The sequence below is a fragment of the Geotrypetes seraphini genome, chromosome 7 (genome assembly GCF_902459505.1).
Source record: "Geotrypetes seraphini chromosome 7, aGeoSer1.1, whole genome shotgun sequence".
NCBI classification, from domain to species: Eukaryota; Metazoa; Chordata; class Amphibia; order Gymnophiona; family Dermophiidae; genus Geotrypetes; species Geotrypetes seraphini.
In genome coordinates, this window is record NC_047090.1 from 36,810,332 (window position 1) to 36,827,207 (window position 16,876).

The 16,876-nt window shown below is 45.7% G+C and overlaps 1 protein-coding gene across 4 annotated transcripts in view; it reads right to left on the minus strand.

Annotated features, from left to right (window-relative positions):
• TMTC2 (transmembrane O-mannosyltransferase targeting cadherins 2) overlaps positions 1–16,876 on the minus strand; it is a 305,129-nt gene that overhangs the window by 82,905 nt on the left and 205,348 nt on the right. The window lies entirely within an intron of this gene.

Below are 16,876 nucleotides of genomic sequence, written 5' to 3' on the forward strand. Positions count from 1 at the left end.
TCCCCCCCTCGCTCCTTCTGCACCACACTCTTGCCCCTCCCTTCCCACCCCCGTACCTCTTAAAATCTTGCTACTCTTGGGGCTTTTGCCAGGTACTAGTGACCTGGATTGGCCACTGTGAGGACGGGCTACTGGGCTTGATGAATCGTTGGTCTGACCCAGTAAGGCTTTGCTTATGTTCCAATGAGAGCGCGAGCAGCTTCTCCAGTTTGCTGCTTGTGCCGGCTTTCCTTTCTGATGTCACTTCCTGGCCCCGCAACCCAGAAGTGATTTCAGAGGGAGTCAGGCCAGTGTGAGCAGAAGGCTAGAAGCAGTTGTTCGTGCTGGCGAAGATTTGAAATAGGTGTTGGGGCAGGGAAGGGAGGGCATGAGCATGGTGGTGGGGGGGGGGGTGGAGAGGTGGTGCTTCTAAATAACCAGAATTCATTTAGAATATAGAGTTAGTGCATGACGCTTAATAACAATACAAACAGCTTTTACTTTTTTGACACATGCACTAGGCCTGGCAAGCAGAAGAACCGGTGCTTGCAAACAGAGCATAAAGGGTTAACCATAAGGGAATTGCATGGAGAATATTATCTGGACTTCTACACATTACATTCTGCCTAGTTTCTAAACACAGGATACCAAGTTTTACAGCAGGCCTGAATTTTCTTGTGCTTTGATCTCTCCTGTAACAGCCTTCTGTTTAGTTGCGGTGTCTTTTCTCATCAATTAAGTACCTCTAAGGCTTTCTTAGCATAGGCCATTTGCCCTCTGGTCTGGCCCCTGCCTTCCTCTCCACCTGGCATTTTTCCCTAGTTGTAAACAAATAAACACCCACCTCAGATGCTATCTCCCACAACCCCGTACTAGTGGACGCATCCTTTCCCATGGAGGGAAGTAAATTAAGCTATGAGCCATAGGTCTCAAAATTATGGACATCCCGATGCCCCACACCTGCAGGGAGGCCTGGTTTACTTTGCTTGGTCCCCACTAATTGGAGGCACCCATTATCTCTTAGCGTGGGAAAATACCACTTCAAAGGAACCTGGAACCAGGTTATGGCCACACTAAAAGTTTGGGAAGGGAAAAGTGCAATCCTCCACTTTGACCAATAAGAGAAGAAAACGGTGATGTGTTAAAACCTTGCGGGACATTGACGCGCCGACAATCCCATGCAGGACTTCTGCGTGCCGGCTAAAAACTGTTAGCACTCAGAAGGGGGGGGGGTGGAACACCCCCCACTAAACTGACAAGTGTTCACGCTCACATGGGGGAGGGGGCTGGCACTGAAAACTGCCGATTACCCGAAACTGAAGGAAAATGGCAGTTTATGGTGTAAAGGGGGGTTCCCTCCCCCACGCCCTCCCCAACGTGAGCACGAATACTTGTCAGTTTAGTGGGGGGGGGTCCCCCCCAATAGAAGATGAAACATAGAAACATAGAAGATGACGGCAGAAAAGGGCTACAGCCCATCAAGTCTGCCCACTCTGCTTACCCACCCCCTGTCTATGCCCCAATGACCCAATTTCCTTATCTTGACCCTCGTAGGGATCCCACATGGGTATCCCATTTATTCTTAAAGTCTGGCACGCTGTCTGCCTCGATCACCTGCACTGGAAGCTTGTTCCAATGATCAACCACTCTCTCTGTGAAGAAATACTTTCTGGTGTCGCCATGAAATTTTCCGCCCCTGAGTTTGAGCGGGTGCCCTCTTGTGGCCGAGGGTCCCTTGAGAAAGAAAATATCATCTTCCACTTCGACACGTCCCGTGAGGTACTTAATTGTTTCGATCATGTCTCCCCTCTCCCTACGTTCCTCAAGAGTGTAGAGCTGCAATTTGTTCAGTCTCTCTTCGTACGAGAGACCCTTGAGCCCCAAGATCATCCTGGTGGCCGTCCGTTGAACCGATTCAATTCTGCGCACATCTTTACTGTAATGTGGCCTCCAGAATTGCACACAGTACTCCAGATGAGGTCTCACCATGGCCCTGTACAATGGCATTATGACCTCAGGCTTTCGGCTGACGAAACTTCTATTGATACAACCCAATATCTGCCTTGCCTTAGATGAAGCCTTCTCCACTTGATTGGCACCCTGAACGCTAACAGTAACAGTTTTTAGCCGGCGCGCAGAAGTCCTGCGTGGGTTTGTCGGTGCGTCAATGTCCCACTCGGTTTCGTTATGGAACTGAAGAAAACATATAAAAATGATAGCTAGTGTCCAGGCTGATGGGGCGTGTTAGTCGGTTTCAGCAGGGACCTTGTCACACTGATCTTCCCAGCAAATGTTCTTGTATGAATGGTGAGAAATTTTCCCCTCTGAGTGTACGGGTTGTGGACCTAATCCAATGCCGACTTTTGGCCTGTTATTCCTTCTTTAGGGCAATGTGTATACCTCTACTTGTTTTCACTAAGACTAATTTCCTGTTCCTCTCATATTTTCTCCTTCTTTCCCTGTACCATGACAGTGCCTTGCTGTGAGCTAGAAGTCATCAGACAACTTTGGTTCACCCTAGAAATTCTCCGATACATATATATTTTTTCTTTAGGCAGAGTTTTCCTCCTCACCTGTGTCAGTATGTACCTTATCTACAACCTGGGGTTATAAAATTTCCTTTGCTTGTCTGTGTTTCGTTATGCTACCGTATAACATTCCTTTCTTTGCATGTATGCGAGATCTTTGTGCTTCCGAAAAATAAAGATATTTTCAGAGAGAAAATGTATTGGGGGTTTTGTCTGTGCACAGATGTTGGTATGCGTGAGAACACTCTTGGGACACCGTGGAAAGAGCTGAGGTAGGTGTGAGGTACAGGTTGGTCTCGGGACTCCTTTGTGGCACCTGGGGGGCACCATGACCCGTTACAATATCCAGATCCGAATGATATAACCAATGATACTCTCTTATAATGTCCCCTTTTCAATTTGTTTCCAGAGCCTTTTACTTGTTTTTAATTCTGTGCCCCGTTCATCTTAATTGGATTTGCCTGCTAGAGACATAATTTTGCACAGCTTTTTCTATGGATAAAGCCTGTTTTACATGCAGCAATGAGTGTCTGTATGTGTATTTTGACCTTACAGTCAAACCTCAGTTTACGAGTACCGCGGTTTACGAGTGTTTTGCAAGGCGAGCAAAACATTTTGTAAAATCTGCGACTCGTAAACCGAGCTTGACTCGCTATACTAGCGGTTCCCAAAGTAAGGGTGTACAACCTGCTGTCCCGTGCGGCCCGCTCGAGGGCAATGTGTTTGTTCCCTCTGCCGCTCCTGCATGCCTCCTGCGGCTGGCCCGGAGATGTTCCCGGCGGCCCCAAGCAAACACCACAGCAAGGAGGAGGGAGCTGGCAAGAAGGCAATCATCCAGGGGCGGCAGAAGGAAGGCAGCTGTAAGAAGGCAGCTGTAAGAAGGAAATTTAGATTTGCGGTTAAGGGCAGGGAGGTTTGTCAGACCGGGGCTGTTGTCGGTCGGTCGGTCGGGGAAGCGCCACAAAAGTAAGGGGACCTGGCCGGCTGTGCTGCATCTGGGGCGGGAGAGAAGGAGGCGGGGAGAAGGACGCTGAAAGCACTGGGGAAGACAAAGGGGTGGAGAAGGACGCTGAAAGGCCATGGGGAAGACGGGGGGGGAAGACACTGAAAGCATTTGTGGAAGACAGAAGGGGGAGAAGGACGCTTACAGGACATGGGGAAGACGGGGGGAAGGGAAGACAGGGGGGAGAAGGACGCTGAATGCACATGGGGAAGACAAAGGGGTGGAGAAGGACGCTGAAAGGCCATGGGGAAGACAGAGAGGGAGAAGGACGCTGAAAGGACATGGGGAAGACAGAGGGGGGAGAAGGACACTGAAAGGACATGGGGAAGACAGAGGGGGGAGAAGGACACTGAAAGGACATGGGGAAGACAGAGAGGGAGAAGGACGCTGAAAGGACATGGGGAAGACAGAGGGGGGAGAAGGACACTGAAAGGACATGGGGAAGACAGAGGGGGGAGAAGGACACTGAAAGGACATGGGGAAGACAGAGGGGGGAGAAGGACGCTGACAGGACATGGGGAAGATGGGGGGGAGAAGGATGCTGAAAGGAAATGGGGAAGAGAGAGAGGGAGAATGACGCTGAAAGGACATGGGGAAGACAGAGGGGGGAGAAGGACACTGAAAGGACATGGGGAAGACAGAGGGGGGAGAAGGACACTGAAAGGACATGGGGAAGACAGAGGGGGGAGAAGGACGCTGACAGGACATGGGGAAGATGGGGGGGAGAAGGATGCTGAAAGGAAATGGGGAAGAGAGAGTGGGGAGAAGACGCTGGCAGGGAAGAAGACAGAGATGCCAGACTATGGGGGGAGCGGAGGGAAGAAAATGGGTGCCAGACCAATTTGGAAGGGGGGAGAAAGGGAGAGGCACAGTAACAGAGCAAATGGAAGACGCAGAAGGAAGAGAGACAGTGGATGGAAGGAAATGAATGAGAACATGAGGAAAGCAGAAACCAGGCAACAAAGGTAGGAAAAGAATTATATTTCTTTTTTTTTTTTTTGCTTCATGATAAAGTAGTATATTAGTTGTGTTGATAAAAATTTATAAACAAAAGAGGCTCTGGTAGAAACCCATTTACAAAGTATGTATTCTTCCCAATTAATATTTCCAAATTAATAAAGTCTTTTTGCTTATTTGTAAATGGGTTTCTACCAGAGCCTTTAATTCAGTAGCATAATTAAATGAAATAACTATTTCTGAAGTTTATAGGGACGGGCGGAGACGGAGGGGATTCCTCACGGGGCCAGGTGGGGACGGAGGGATTCCTCACGGGGACGGGTGGGGACGGGTGGGATTCCTCACAGGGACGGGTGGGGATGGGTGAGACTTTGGCGGGGATGGGTGGGATTTCTGTCCCCACGCAACTCTCTAGTTTAACTGACAGGAGACTGCACTAATCAGAGAGTGTGTTTTGAGTATACGGCAGCAGCATTCTCATGCGACGTCATCTCATGTTGATTAAATTTCCTCGGGGAAAGTTAACAAGGGCTACTGTTAACCAGTGGTAAATTAACACCACATAATTTATGCAATGAGATCCTGTTCTAAAAAAAATCTGACTTTTGGTAAAATAACCCAACTTAATAGTAACTCACAGTGATAACTTCTCCCCTATTTTTATAAAGCTGGGGTGTGCACATTTCAAACCCAAGTGTTTGCAAATGACAAGAGGGACAAAGTATCTAATTCCTAAAAAATTAAAATTGAGAGTTACACCTGTGTTTGTTGGTGACGGGTCAAAAGCGCGCGAGGACAAAGGCGCGCCGACAACTCAGCGCAGACAACTGAGCGCAGGGCTTGATCGCACCAAAGAAAACCCATATTTTAAAAGGTTATGACGGGGGGGCGTGGGGGGAAGCCCCCCACTCTACTTAATAGGGATCGCGCTGCCTCACACTGCCATGTTGGGGGGGTGTGACCCCTCACATTATACTGAAAACGTAACTTTTTCCCTAAAAACAGGGAAAAAGTTAAGTTTCCAGTATAATGAGGGGGGTTACAACCCCCCACAACTCCAGCGCGATCTCTATTAAGTAAAGTGGGGGGGGGGTTCCCCACCAACAACCCCCGTCGGACCCCTTTAAAATACGGTTTTTCTTCGGCACGATTAAGTCCTGCGCTCAGTTGTCTGCGCTCGGTTGTCGGTGCGCGTTTTTGACTATGAACCGTGTTTGTTACATCCTCTCCTATTACACTACGTCATAAAAATCTGGGGAGTTTTGAAAATTTAAAGAAACATGGGGTCCGCTAGATACATATGTTAATTTTCTTTAAAAATACTCGCATAAAATTTACCGTTTTGGACTTGGTTTCAGTTCAAGATCCCTTTATATACATACAGGAGGTGGGGGGGGCTTATTTTTGGGGGTTGGTCTTTAAGTTATTTATGTATAGTTTTTGGGTGTTTTCTAAACATATTGCTAATTTATGAAAATTTTCTTACACTGTGTATTAGCTATATTTTGCTATATACAATTTATAAACAATTTTTAAAATGAATAAATACACTGCATCCTCTTCTGTTTCCCTGTAGGGAAAGATTTTGTTCTACGTTAATACCTTTTAAGTATCACAAGCTATGACATTGTACCACCCACATCGCCCGTTAAAGACCTGAGATGGCGACGTGCTTGTCACTAGATGGAATGCAGCGCGTGAAACGTGCTAAGACTAGGATGATGGCGATTTCGAAAGCCGGGGTGAAAACGTGGAACAACTTAGTTGGACAGTTAAGGATGATGGACAACTGAAACCAACCTTATTTGTGGAAGCGTTTTCTTAAATATATAGTCAGATTTGTATTGCAGGAAATGAGAGAGAAGAGCAGCAAAACACGATTTTTAAATTTTGTTTGTGCTTTTAATGTTGCTATGTTTATTTTCCCTTCCCCCCCCACCTTTTATAAAACCATAGCGTGGTTTTTAGCTCTGGTAACAGCTCTAACGTTCATAGAATTCCTATGAGCGTCGGAGCTCTTACTGCCTCGGCCAGCGTAAAAAATTCTGCTACAAGTTTTGTAAAAGGGGGTTAATATTTTATGTATGTATGTATGGTTGTAATCCACGTAGGGCTCCTTTTACTAAGACATGCTAAATGCTAAGGCGCGCGTTATATTCTATGGGCGTCTTAGCATTTAGCGTGCGCTAAATCGGTTAGCGTGCCTAAGTAAAAGGACCCCACAGTTTTTAGGCAGACTATGGGCTCCTTTTATCAAGCCGCGCTAGCGGGGTTAACGCGCGCGACGTTTCATCACGCGCTAACCCCCACGCTGGCCAAAAAACTAGCGCCTGCTCAAGGGAGGCGGTAACGGCAAGTGCAGACGGCGGTTTAACGTGCGTTAAACCACTAGTGCGGCTTGATAAAAGGAGCCCTATAAGTCTTTTAAATAAATAAATTATAAAGTTCGACTTAATGATTATTAACATTGCAGTTTGCTTCACATGTCTCAATGCCAAAGAGATGCAGTTTTAATTCAGCGCAAATTAGAACAAAGCTATAAAAAGGCTGTTTGGAGCTGAAGAACGCAAATATCAGCATGCTTCTTGTTTCCTCATATTACATATGGCTTCCGTTAACCTATAGCTCTCTCTGGCTTAGTAGAAAGTTCTGCTGAAACGGAGTCCTTTTGCACCCACACAAAGTGGGTCAGCATTCAAGGCCAGGTTTGGTCCTGTCACGTTTGACAAACCACCTCAATTATACCTTAGAAATGAGAGGACTGCAACGTTCGCAAGAATGATGTTTCCCTAAGTGAGGAAGAAATAAATTACTGGTGCAAAACTCAAGTGGCTTTGGCTGTATCTATATGATATATCAGCGGGGCCACTGGGTAAGCTTCGGTTGTCACTTTCACTGACATCTTATTCTCTGTTATTTCAGCCGAAGCAGGTGAGGATCTTATGCAGCTCTTGGTATCATGCTACTGCCGGACCACAATTTCTAGATATTGCGAGAGGCATAAAACAAACAAACAAGGCAGAGAGTTAAAATCTTAAAACGACTGGCCGCTGCCCAGTTGATCTGTTGAGCTTGGCTGCAAATTACCTTTGTCTGTTGCTATCATTTTGTTCAGATATCCTCTGGAAAGACCCACTTTTGTGGTTTTTAAATTTTCCACGTGAATAATTGGCATATTCTAATCACGGCTAGCCAACTCTTGCTTTTTGGACAGAAAGGAAGAGAGTGCACCAATTTGATACTTCAGTTTTGGAAAAAGGAACAGAGTTATGTGTTTAAATAGACCATATGCATAAATTAACATTAAGAATTTATTTCTATACTGCAATGTCATTAAGTTCTATGCGGTTAACAAAACAGAATTTAAAAAAGTGTAGAGATGAGAGGATAGAGATAGACAGATAATTTTTTTTTTTTTTTAGTGAATAGACCGTTCCCTCCTTATTTCTTTCCCCAAAATGCACATATACAACAACATTAAGGCCCTCTTTTACAAAGGCACGCTAAGCGTTTTAGTGTGGATTTAGCGCACGCTAAATCAACGTGTGCGCTAACCGCTAATGCGTCCATAGGATAACATGCAAGCGTTAGTGTTTAGCACGGGCTAATATTCAGCATGAGCTAAAAAAGCATAGTGCACCTTTGAAAAAAGAGGGGGGTAAGTTACATCAGAGACATACCATACATGGAATGTTAAGTAACTAGACTGCACTTAAGAACTGTGACCATGATGCATTTTGCTATGTCGAAGAGAAGGGCCTGATTCTCAGGAAAACCTTCCCGTCCTCCGGTCAGCCAGATCTGGGGATGCTGCATTCACAGCCCCAGGGGAAAGCAATCTAAGTCACTGCACGACACCGGCAAATGATAAGATTTAGGGTGCTTGAGCACTAGATTCTGTGGAACATAAGAACAGCTATACTGGGTCAGACCAATGGTCCATCTAGCCCCGTTTCCCATTTCCAATAGTGGCAAATCCAGGTCAAAAGTACCTGGCAGACACCCAAAGAGTAGCAAAATTCAATGCACAATCCTAAAGAATAGCAAGATTCCAGAACGCAAAGAGTTGCAACATTCCATGCTACCAATCCAGGGCAAGCAGTGGCTTCCCCCATGTCTTTCTGAATAACAGACTATGGATTTTTCCTCCAGGAAATTGTCCAAGCCTTTCTTAAAACCAGCTACGCTATCCACAACCTCCGGCAATGCTTTCCAGAGCTTAACTATTCTCTGAGTGAAAAAAAAATTTCCTCCTATTGGTTTTAAAAGTATTTCCCTGTAACTTCATCGAGTGTCCCCTGGTCTTTGTAATTTTTGACAGAGTGAAAAATCGATCCACCTGTTCTACTCCACTAAGGATTTTGTAGACTTCAATCATATCTCCCTTTAGCCGTATCTTTTCCAAGCTGAAGAGCCCTAACCGTTTTAGTCTTTCCTCATATGAGAGGAGTTCCATCCCCTTTACCATCTTGGTCGCTCTTCTTTGAACCTTTTCTAGCACCACTATATCTTTCTTGAGATAAGGAGACCAGAATTGAACGCAATATTCCAGATGAGGTCACACCATGGAGCGATACAGAGAAGTTATAACATTCTTAGTCTTGTTAACTATCCCTTTTTAAATAATTCCTAGCATCCTGTTTGCTTTCTTGGCCGCGCTGCACATTGGGCGGAAGGTTTCAATGACACCCAGATCCTTTTCTTGGGCGCTAATCCCCAAGGTAGACCCTAGCATCCAGTAACTGTGATTCAGGTTATTCTTCCCAATATGCATCATTTTGCATTTGTCCACATTAAATTTCACCTGCCACTTGGACACCCAGTCTTCCAATTTCCTAAGGTCTGCCTGCAATTTTTCACAATCCGCATGTGTTTTAACAACTTTGAACAGCTTAGTGTCATCTGCAAATTTAATCACCTCACTCGTCGTTCCAATTTTCAGATCATTTATAAATAAGTTAAATAGCACTGGTCCCAGTACAGACCCTTGTGGCACTCCACTGTTCACTCTCCTCCATTGAGAAAAATTACTATCTAACCCTCTGTTTTCGATCCGATAACCAATTCCTAATCCATAACTGAACTTTCTCACCTATCCCACGACTCTTTAATTTTCTCAGGAACCTCTCATATGAGGAACTTTATCAGCTCACCACATCAGGCATTTTAGAACTTGAAGATGCTTAAAATTTATATTTACATATATTTTACCTCAAGTATTACTAAAGAGCATTATTATTTTCTTCTGAAAACAATATACTTTCTGATGGATAGTATCTCGGGATCCACTAAAACTGTGCAAGTTGTTTATTTTTTTTTCCACTTTTGGTTTGTGGTCAAGCAAGTATTTTGTTTTTCAAGCAATTTAACAAACAATTTTTATTTCAGTGTTTTCCAGAAAGATCATAAAATGTTAGCGTGTGGATAAATCTCTGCTTTTCACTCTATTTACAGTAATGAGCTTTGGGTATACACATGGGTTTTGACATGTGAGTTTGCTTTTTCTTGTCCTTCAATCACACCAACAATTTGTTTGTTGATTGCTTTCCAAATATCTCCTTCTCACCCAGCTCCAAAATCAAATGAGCATGAATGAACATTTTAGAAACATTTCACTTTGTTCATTTTACTGCTTGCAAAACACAAGCTTGAATTCTTGCTGTGTGAATCATTTTTTTTGTAATATCAATGCTTGTTCTATAGAGATGGAGATGCAAAAACAAAGAAATATGTCACACAATGCCTAGTCAGCTTGGGGAATTTGCTGGCATAGGATGCTCTAGAGCAATGGTTCTTTAACCTGGCTTGGGGGGACCCCCAGCCAGTTGGGTTTTCAAGATATCCCTAATGAATATGCATGAGGCAGATTTGCATGCCTGTTACCTCTATTATATGCAAATCAGCCTCATGTGTATTCATTAGGGATATCTTGAAAACCCAACTATCCCCAAGGACTGGTTTAAGAACCACTGCTCTAGAGGTAGTCATAATTGGTTCAAAAAAAGTACTATTTTTTACGTTTATTAATACTTGATATGCTGCCTTTCACTAGACTAAAATTTAGACAAAAGACCACATCCTATATGCATGAACTTACGTCACTATCATCATGCCAATACTTGTTACACTATGGTTGCTAGAAAACAGAACAATTGTACAATATATGTTTTATTTCTCATGCACTTCATCTGTTTATCTATGCTTGTTAATGTCATTGACAAAATGAAGAGCTAGACACGCCAGCGCTCGTACCTCTACTCTGAACAATCAGAAAAAGCATCAGGGCCATCAAGCCAGGGATCGCCAAGAGACTTTTATTAATGACCTGACACAGGCCATGTTTTGGCGTTAAGCCCCAGTATCACAGATCAATAGACACAATCCAGCTGGCTGAAGCCTCATTCAAATAATGCTGCACTTGAGATGAAAAGCCAAAACATCGCAATCGAGAGAATGTTAAAATTGCAGTGCTGTAGAGCTCATCAGTGCCCTAACAACGAAACCTCTGCTTTGTCCATTTCTTGTGTTCTTCCATTGCTATTCTAACCCTCATAGTTCTAACCATATTTATATTTCTTAAATACTAATCAGAAGCAAATTTGAAGACATGATCGCTCTTCCTATATTATGCACAATGAAAAACAGATCATTATTTTTTCATGGCATGGCTCGTCAGTGCAGGTCTGTTTTAATCACCTTCAAAACTATTGCTGCCTCTAATTTAGGTATGCACAATTCCCATGGCATTGCAAGTAACTGATGGCTTTTAATGATGTTGTGGCCCAGAAGGACTAAAGTCTGTGAAAAATCAGTCATCTGTCATTCAAAGCCATCTAATTTAATCTAATACAGTGTCTTACCATCTGCAGCTTTCGGTCAAAGAACATACAGTGCAGAGTACAAACAGTGTAGAAAAGTGACAGACTGGGTCAGGAACTGGTTGAATGGAAGGAGACAGAGTAGTGGTCAGTGGAGACCGCTCTGAGGAAAAGGATGTTACCAGTTACCTGTTCTTTTTAACATTTTTGTAAGCGATACTGCTGAAGGGCTGACTGGTAAGATTAAATCTGCAATAAAGTAAACACTCCTGATGGTGTGGAAAACATGAGGAAAGTCCTAGTGAAGCTTGAGGAATAGTCTGGAAGCTAAGATTTAATGCTAAGAAATGCAAGATCATGATACAGTTTAGAGGTGAAGAACTTTCGAGCATAAAAGAGGAGCATAACTCAGGTGTGATAGCATGTGATGATCTTAAGGTGGAAACAACCCAACCACAGTGGAGATATGCAGGAATGTCGGTGTGCAATTTATTCAGCAATAATGGAAATCTGTGCGATGGCTCGACACACACTTGTTTCGGCCTAACTTGAGCAACGAAGCAATCAAGGCTTTGTTACCGTTTGGCTCTTCTTATCTTTGCAAACTTGGATTTTCAGCTCTGACAGAAATTAAATTTCAAAAAAAGAGAGTGCAGATGGTGGACAATGAAATGCATGTTTGCTTGTTGACTATATGTAGAGCCACCTTTGAGTTAATTTGTACTCAAAAACAAGCACATCCATTGCATTAATTAGCAATTCTATTCTATTCTATTGATGTGTGGAATGTGATGGTGAAGAATAAAACGGAGATAGAGTTCAAGCAAGCAAGCGCGGGATGAACTTGATTGGTTGGAAATGAAAAGGTATTTTATGGTTTAAAAACTGCCATGAAAATTTTTAGCCTATTTTTCTTAAAGGTAGAACACTTATGGCATCCTCATGTGTCGTGTCCACACATAAATATATAATGTGCATATATAATGATCCATCTATATCCTTCCCAGAAGGTAAGCTCTGGTAGTCTGATATGAGACTTCTACTTTTAATTCAGGGGTCATTGCTCTGAAAGTCTCTTCCCTTTATTTTGCTTTCACACCCACTGGACCTATTAGGAAACTTATGCTCCAAAAGCCCAATTTCTAGCGGACATTAGCCTTTTTTTCTAAATGCACAGAATTAAAATACTCTTTTCTAGGTTATTAAAGCTTTAAATTTAGTAACTGGAAATTAATCTCATAAATTCACTGTAGAGAAACAGAGAAGCCACAACACGCACACACAGGGACCTTTTTTTTTTTTTTTTTTTTTTTTACTAAAGTATATTAAGCAAATAACACAAACTGGAAGGTGGTGAAAGTGCACTAGACACATGATAATTTATGTGTTAAGCATATGGTATGGAAAGGGACAAGAATGGGCATGAACTGTACCTTGCAGTTCATGCAAAGTAACTTACTGCATTATTTGGTCCTTTCACTAAGCTGTGCTTTGGAGCAGTGCGCACTTAGGCCCTGATTCTCTAAAAGTGCGTCCCGATTTTAGGCAGCTGTAGGCGTCCTACAGCTGTCTAATCAGCCAATCGGGATGCACGTTTTTAAAAAAAAAAATGCTCACCAGGCAGGCCGCCTATATTGAAGGCAAGGCCCGCAAGACACCTAGGCCCTGATTCTGTATAGGACGCCCAGGAGAGGCGTCCTATTCAGAATCGGCCTAAACTAAACCCCGATTCTGTAACCGGCGTCCATGTTACAGACGCGGGTTAGAGAATCGGGTTAGATTAGACACGGCCCGCTACACTTATCGCGGCAAGGGATCTCTCTGCCGCTATAAGTATAGCGGGCCGTGGCCCCCTGACCGATCACTGGCAGGAGGGTGCCCAAACCCTCCTGCCCGAAGACGCACCCCCCTCCCCGACACTACCGACCGCCCCCCCCGACACTACCGATCGCCCCCCCCCGACAATATCGGTCGCTGGCATGAGGGTGCCCAATCCCTCCTGCCCGAAGACGCACACCCCCCCGGCGCTAACAACCCCCACTCCACCAAACCTGTTCTTACAGATGGGTCTTGCACGTCGAGCAAGCAGGCACGCCTCGTCGAAATGAGGCGGGTCCGACCCTTCCCGGCCCATCCCGCCGAAGCCTAAGGCCTGATTGGCCCAGGCTCTAGAAGCCTGGACCAATCAGGCCTTAGGAATAGCGGGTCCGCCCATCCCTAATAAGTCTAAGGTCTGATTGGCCAATCAGGCCTTAGATTAAGTGGGGATGGGCGGACCCGCTATGCCTAAGGCCTGATTGGTCCAGGCTTCTAGAGCCTGGGCCAATCAGGCCTTAGGCTTCGGCGGGATGGGCCGGGAAGGGGCAGGCCCGCCTCATTTCGACGAGGCGTGCCTGCTTGCTCGACGTGCAAGACCCATCTGTAAGAATAGGTTTGGTGGAGTGGGGGTTGTTAGCGCCGGGGGGGGGGGTGCGTCTTCGGGCAGGAGGGATTGGGCACCCTCCTGCCAGCGACCGATATTGTCGGGGGGGATCGGTAATGTCGGGGGGAGGGGCGGTCGGTAGTGTCGGGGAGGGGCGGTCGGTAGTGTCGGGGAGGGGGGTGCGTCTTCGGGCAGGAGAGTTTGGGCACCCTCCTGCCAGTGATCGGTCAGGGGCCACGGCCCGCTATACTTATAGCGGCAGAGAGATCCCTTGCCGCGATAAGTATAGCGGCCGCGTCTACTTACAATGTAGACCAGCATTTTGCTGGCCTACATTTTTAAGCTTCTCATCTACTAGGGAGACGCGTAGGGCCGCCTAGGTTCAGCCTAAGGCCCTTAGACAAGCTTAGGCATCTTGCGGGTCTCCCTAGGCTCCCGGAGGCGCCTTCAGGCCTGCCTGGGGAGCATTTTTTTTTTTAAAACGTGCATCCCGATTGGCTGATTAGACAGCTGTAGGACGTCTACAGCTGCCTAAAATCGGGACGCACTTTTAGAGAATCAGGGATTTAGGGCCTAATTCTGGAAAGGGCACCTGCCGCGGTTGGCGCCAGCAAAACGGGTGCCTACCGTGTGTCATCACTGGTAGGTGTCGTTTCCAGATTCGCATCTATTTTCCTCTAAAGATGTCTTCAATTTTGGCCAACATTTTACAGGCCTGCATTTAAGGCATCTAACTCTTGCCTACGAGAAACACCTAGGCATGCCTACAGCCACCTAAGATCACTTTCGGCATAAACCACACCTACATTGGCTTTAGGCGTCTATAGGCAGGCCTAGATGTCTTTGTACGTGAGTGAACAGTACCAACATTGTAGGCGTCATTCACCCCATCATTTTTTATTTTTTTTAAAACCATACATCTCAATTGAGAATTACCTCCTATATGCAGAGCTGTCCATAGGACTAGAATGTATAGCTCAACGTTTAGCATGCACTGCTTGACAGCACAGCTTAGCTAAAAGGACCAGCTATGTCATACACTTAACTTGCAGAATACAGTATGAGGCTCATAATTGAAAATGAAATATGGCTAAAAACCCACCCAAGTTGGCACTTGGATGAAATAAAAGACAAGTCGTCTAAGTGCCGATAATCAAAATGGCTTTTTAGATGTATCCAGTGACTTTTTATGCCTCTGAATGCCGCTGTGCGCCTAGAGCTGAAAGGGGCATTTTTGGAGGAGTGGTTAGGGTGGGATGTGGACCAACCTAGATTTAGTCATCCTGCAGGGATAATCAAAAATTTGACGAGACTGCCTAGATGGAGCTTATACGTTGCGACTTAGACGATGTAAAAACACATATAAGTGCCCAAAAGGTATCCAAAGTGACCAGACACCACTGCAGAGACAAAGTGAAGACCCCCACACCCCATGTTCACTGACCCCATTGCACCCCCACAAAGTTCAGAATAAAAACGTACATACCTGCCACAAGAACATCAGCACCTGCTATAGGAGAGCCTAGTAAAGCTGCACAGAGGTGGCTTAAGTAGCCCGGGGGTGGTCTAGTGAACCATAGAGAGAAGGACCCAGGCCCATAAGCCACTCTAACCACTACATCAATGGTGGAAAATGTGAGCCCACCAATAACCCCACAAACCCTACGGGCTATTGGTGTTGAAGACAGGTGGGTTGGGGGGGCTCACCATGACCTATAAGGGAGTTGTAGTGAGATGTTTATGTGACACCATTTTTGTGAAGTTCACAGCAGTGCCCTGTGAGGTGCCCCACTGCTCCGTTGCCATGTCTGAGTGGTCAGTCCATCACAATGCTGGCCCCTCCCACATCCAAAAGGTCTTGCTCTGGACTAGAGAATGACACGGTGGCGGTTACCCGCGGGTAGCCACGGATAACCCGCCGGAACGGGGAAATAAAAATAGCAGTCGCTGCGGGGACGGGGACAGGGCCATTCAATGCCCCGTGGAGCGGTGAATGGTTTTGTCTCCGCAATGAGGCATCAAGGATTGCGTGGTCCCCGCAGCCATCGTCCGCCTGCCCGTAGCTTTTAGCCAGTTCCCTCCCTCCACCTCACCTTATATTCCGAGTTTGCCAGCTTCCTTTTTCCCGAGCTGCATGCGTTCAAAAAGCCGTGCACGCGTGGCTGCGCGAGTCAATCAATCTTCTCCTCTGACGCAACCGTGGGTCGGCGGGTAGAGGGAGGATTTTGGCGGGCCGATTGGGGGTTTGGGGGGTGGTCGTGGAGGGGCTGTGTCGGGGCAGGAGGGCCTGGGACCCCTCCTGCCTGGATCTTAGTGGGGGTGGGGGGTAGGGGGGTCACCTGGGCAGGAGGGGTTGAGCTCCCTCCTGTCCAATCTTGTAGGAGGGGTGTCACCAGGAAGGAGGGGTTGAACTCCCTCCTGCCCAATCTTGTAGGGGGGATGTTCGCCAGGCAGGAGGGCTTGGGCTCCCTCCTGCCCAGATCGTTGTCCGGGGTGGGGTCACTGGGACAGAAGGGCTTGGGCTCCCTCCTGCCTGGATCGTTGTCGGGGGGGGGGGGGGTGGATTCTGTAACCGGTGTTGTTTTTGACAGACACCAGTTACAGAATCCAGCTTTTAGGCAAAGGACTGGCTCCTCCTTCGCCTAGAAGCTCTTGTGCTGGGCGTTTGGGACTTAGGCTCTTTTTGGTTGATTATTTGTTGTTAGTGTAGACGTAGTGGCGTAGTAGTGGTCTGGGCGTTTAAACAGCTGAACATAGAGGCAGGCCATTATGAAAAAAAACCAACCCTCCTTTTGGACGTTTTTTGTAATAATGGACATTTTCCTTGCTTCTACTTTCAACGTTTAGGGCCTTAGGCCAAAAGGGGACTTAGAAGTTTGTTTGTTTTTTTATTATGCCCCTCTATGCATCTAAATTATATTCCTTTGTACACAAATATACGACAGTTACCACTGCCTCAAGACTGCATTTATATTGCTCCACTAATCAGCTGGTTATGAAAAGCATTCTAGAATTAAAGCTAATTATAAAAGGGTCTTTTGTCTTAAGGGAATGCATCTTTATAGTAACAAAAATATGATATTACCCTATATTTATTTGTTTATTCAATTTTCTATACCGTTCTCCCAGGGGAGCTCAGAACGGTTTACATCAATTTATTCAGGTACTC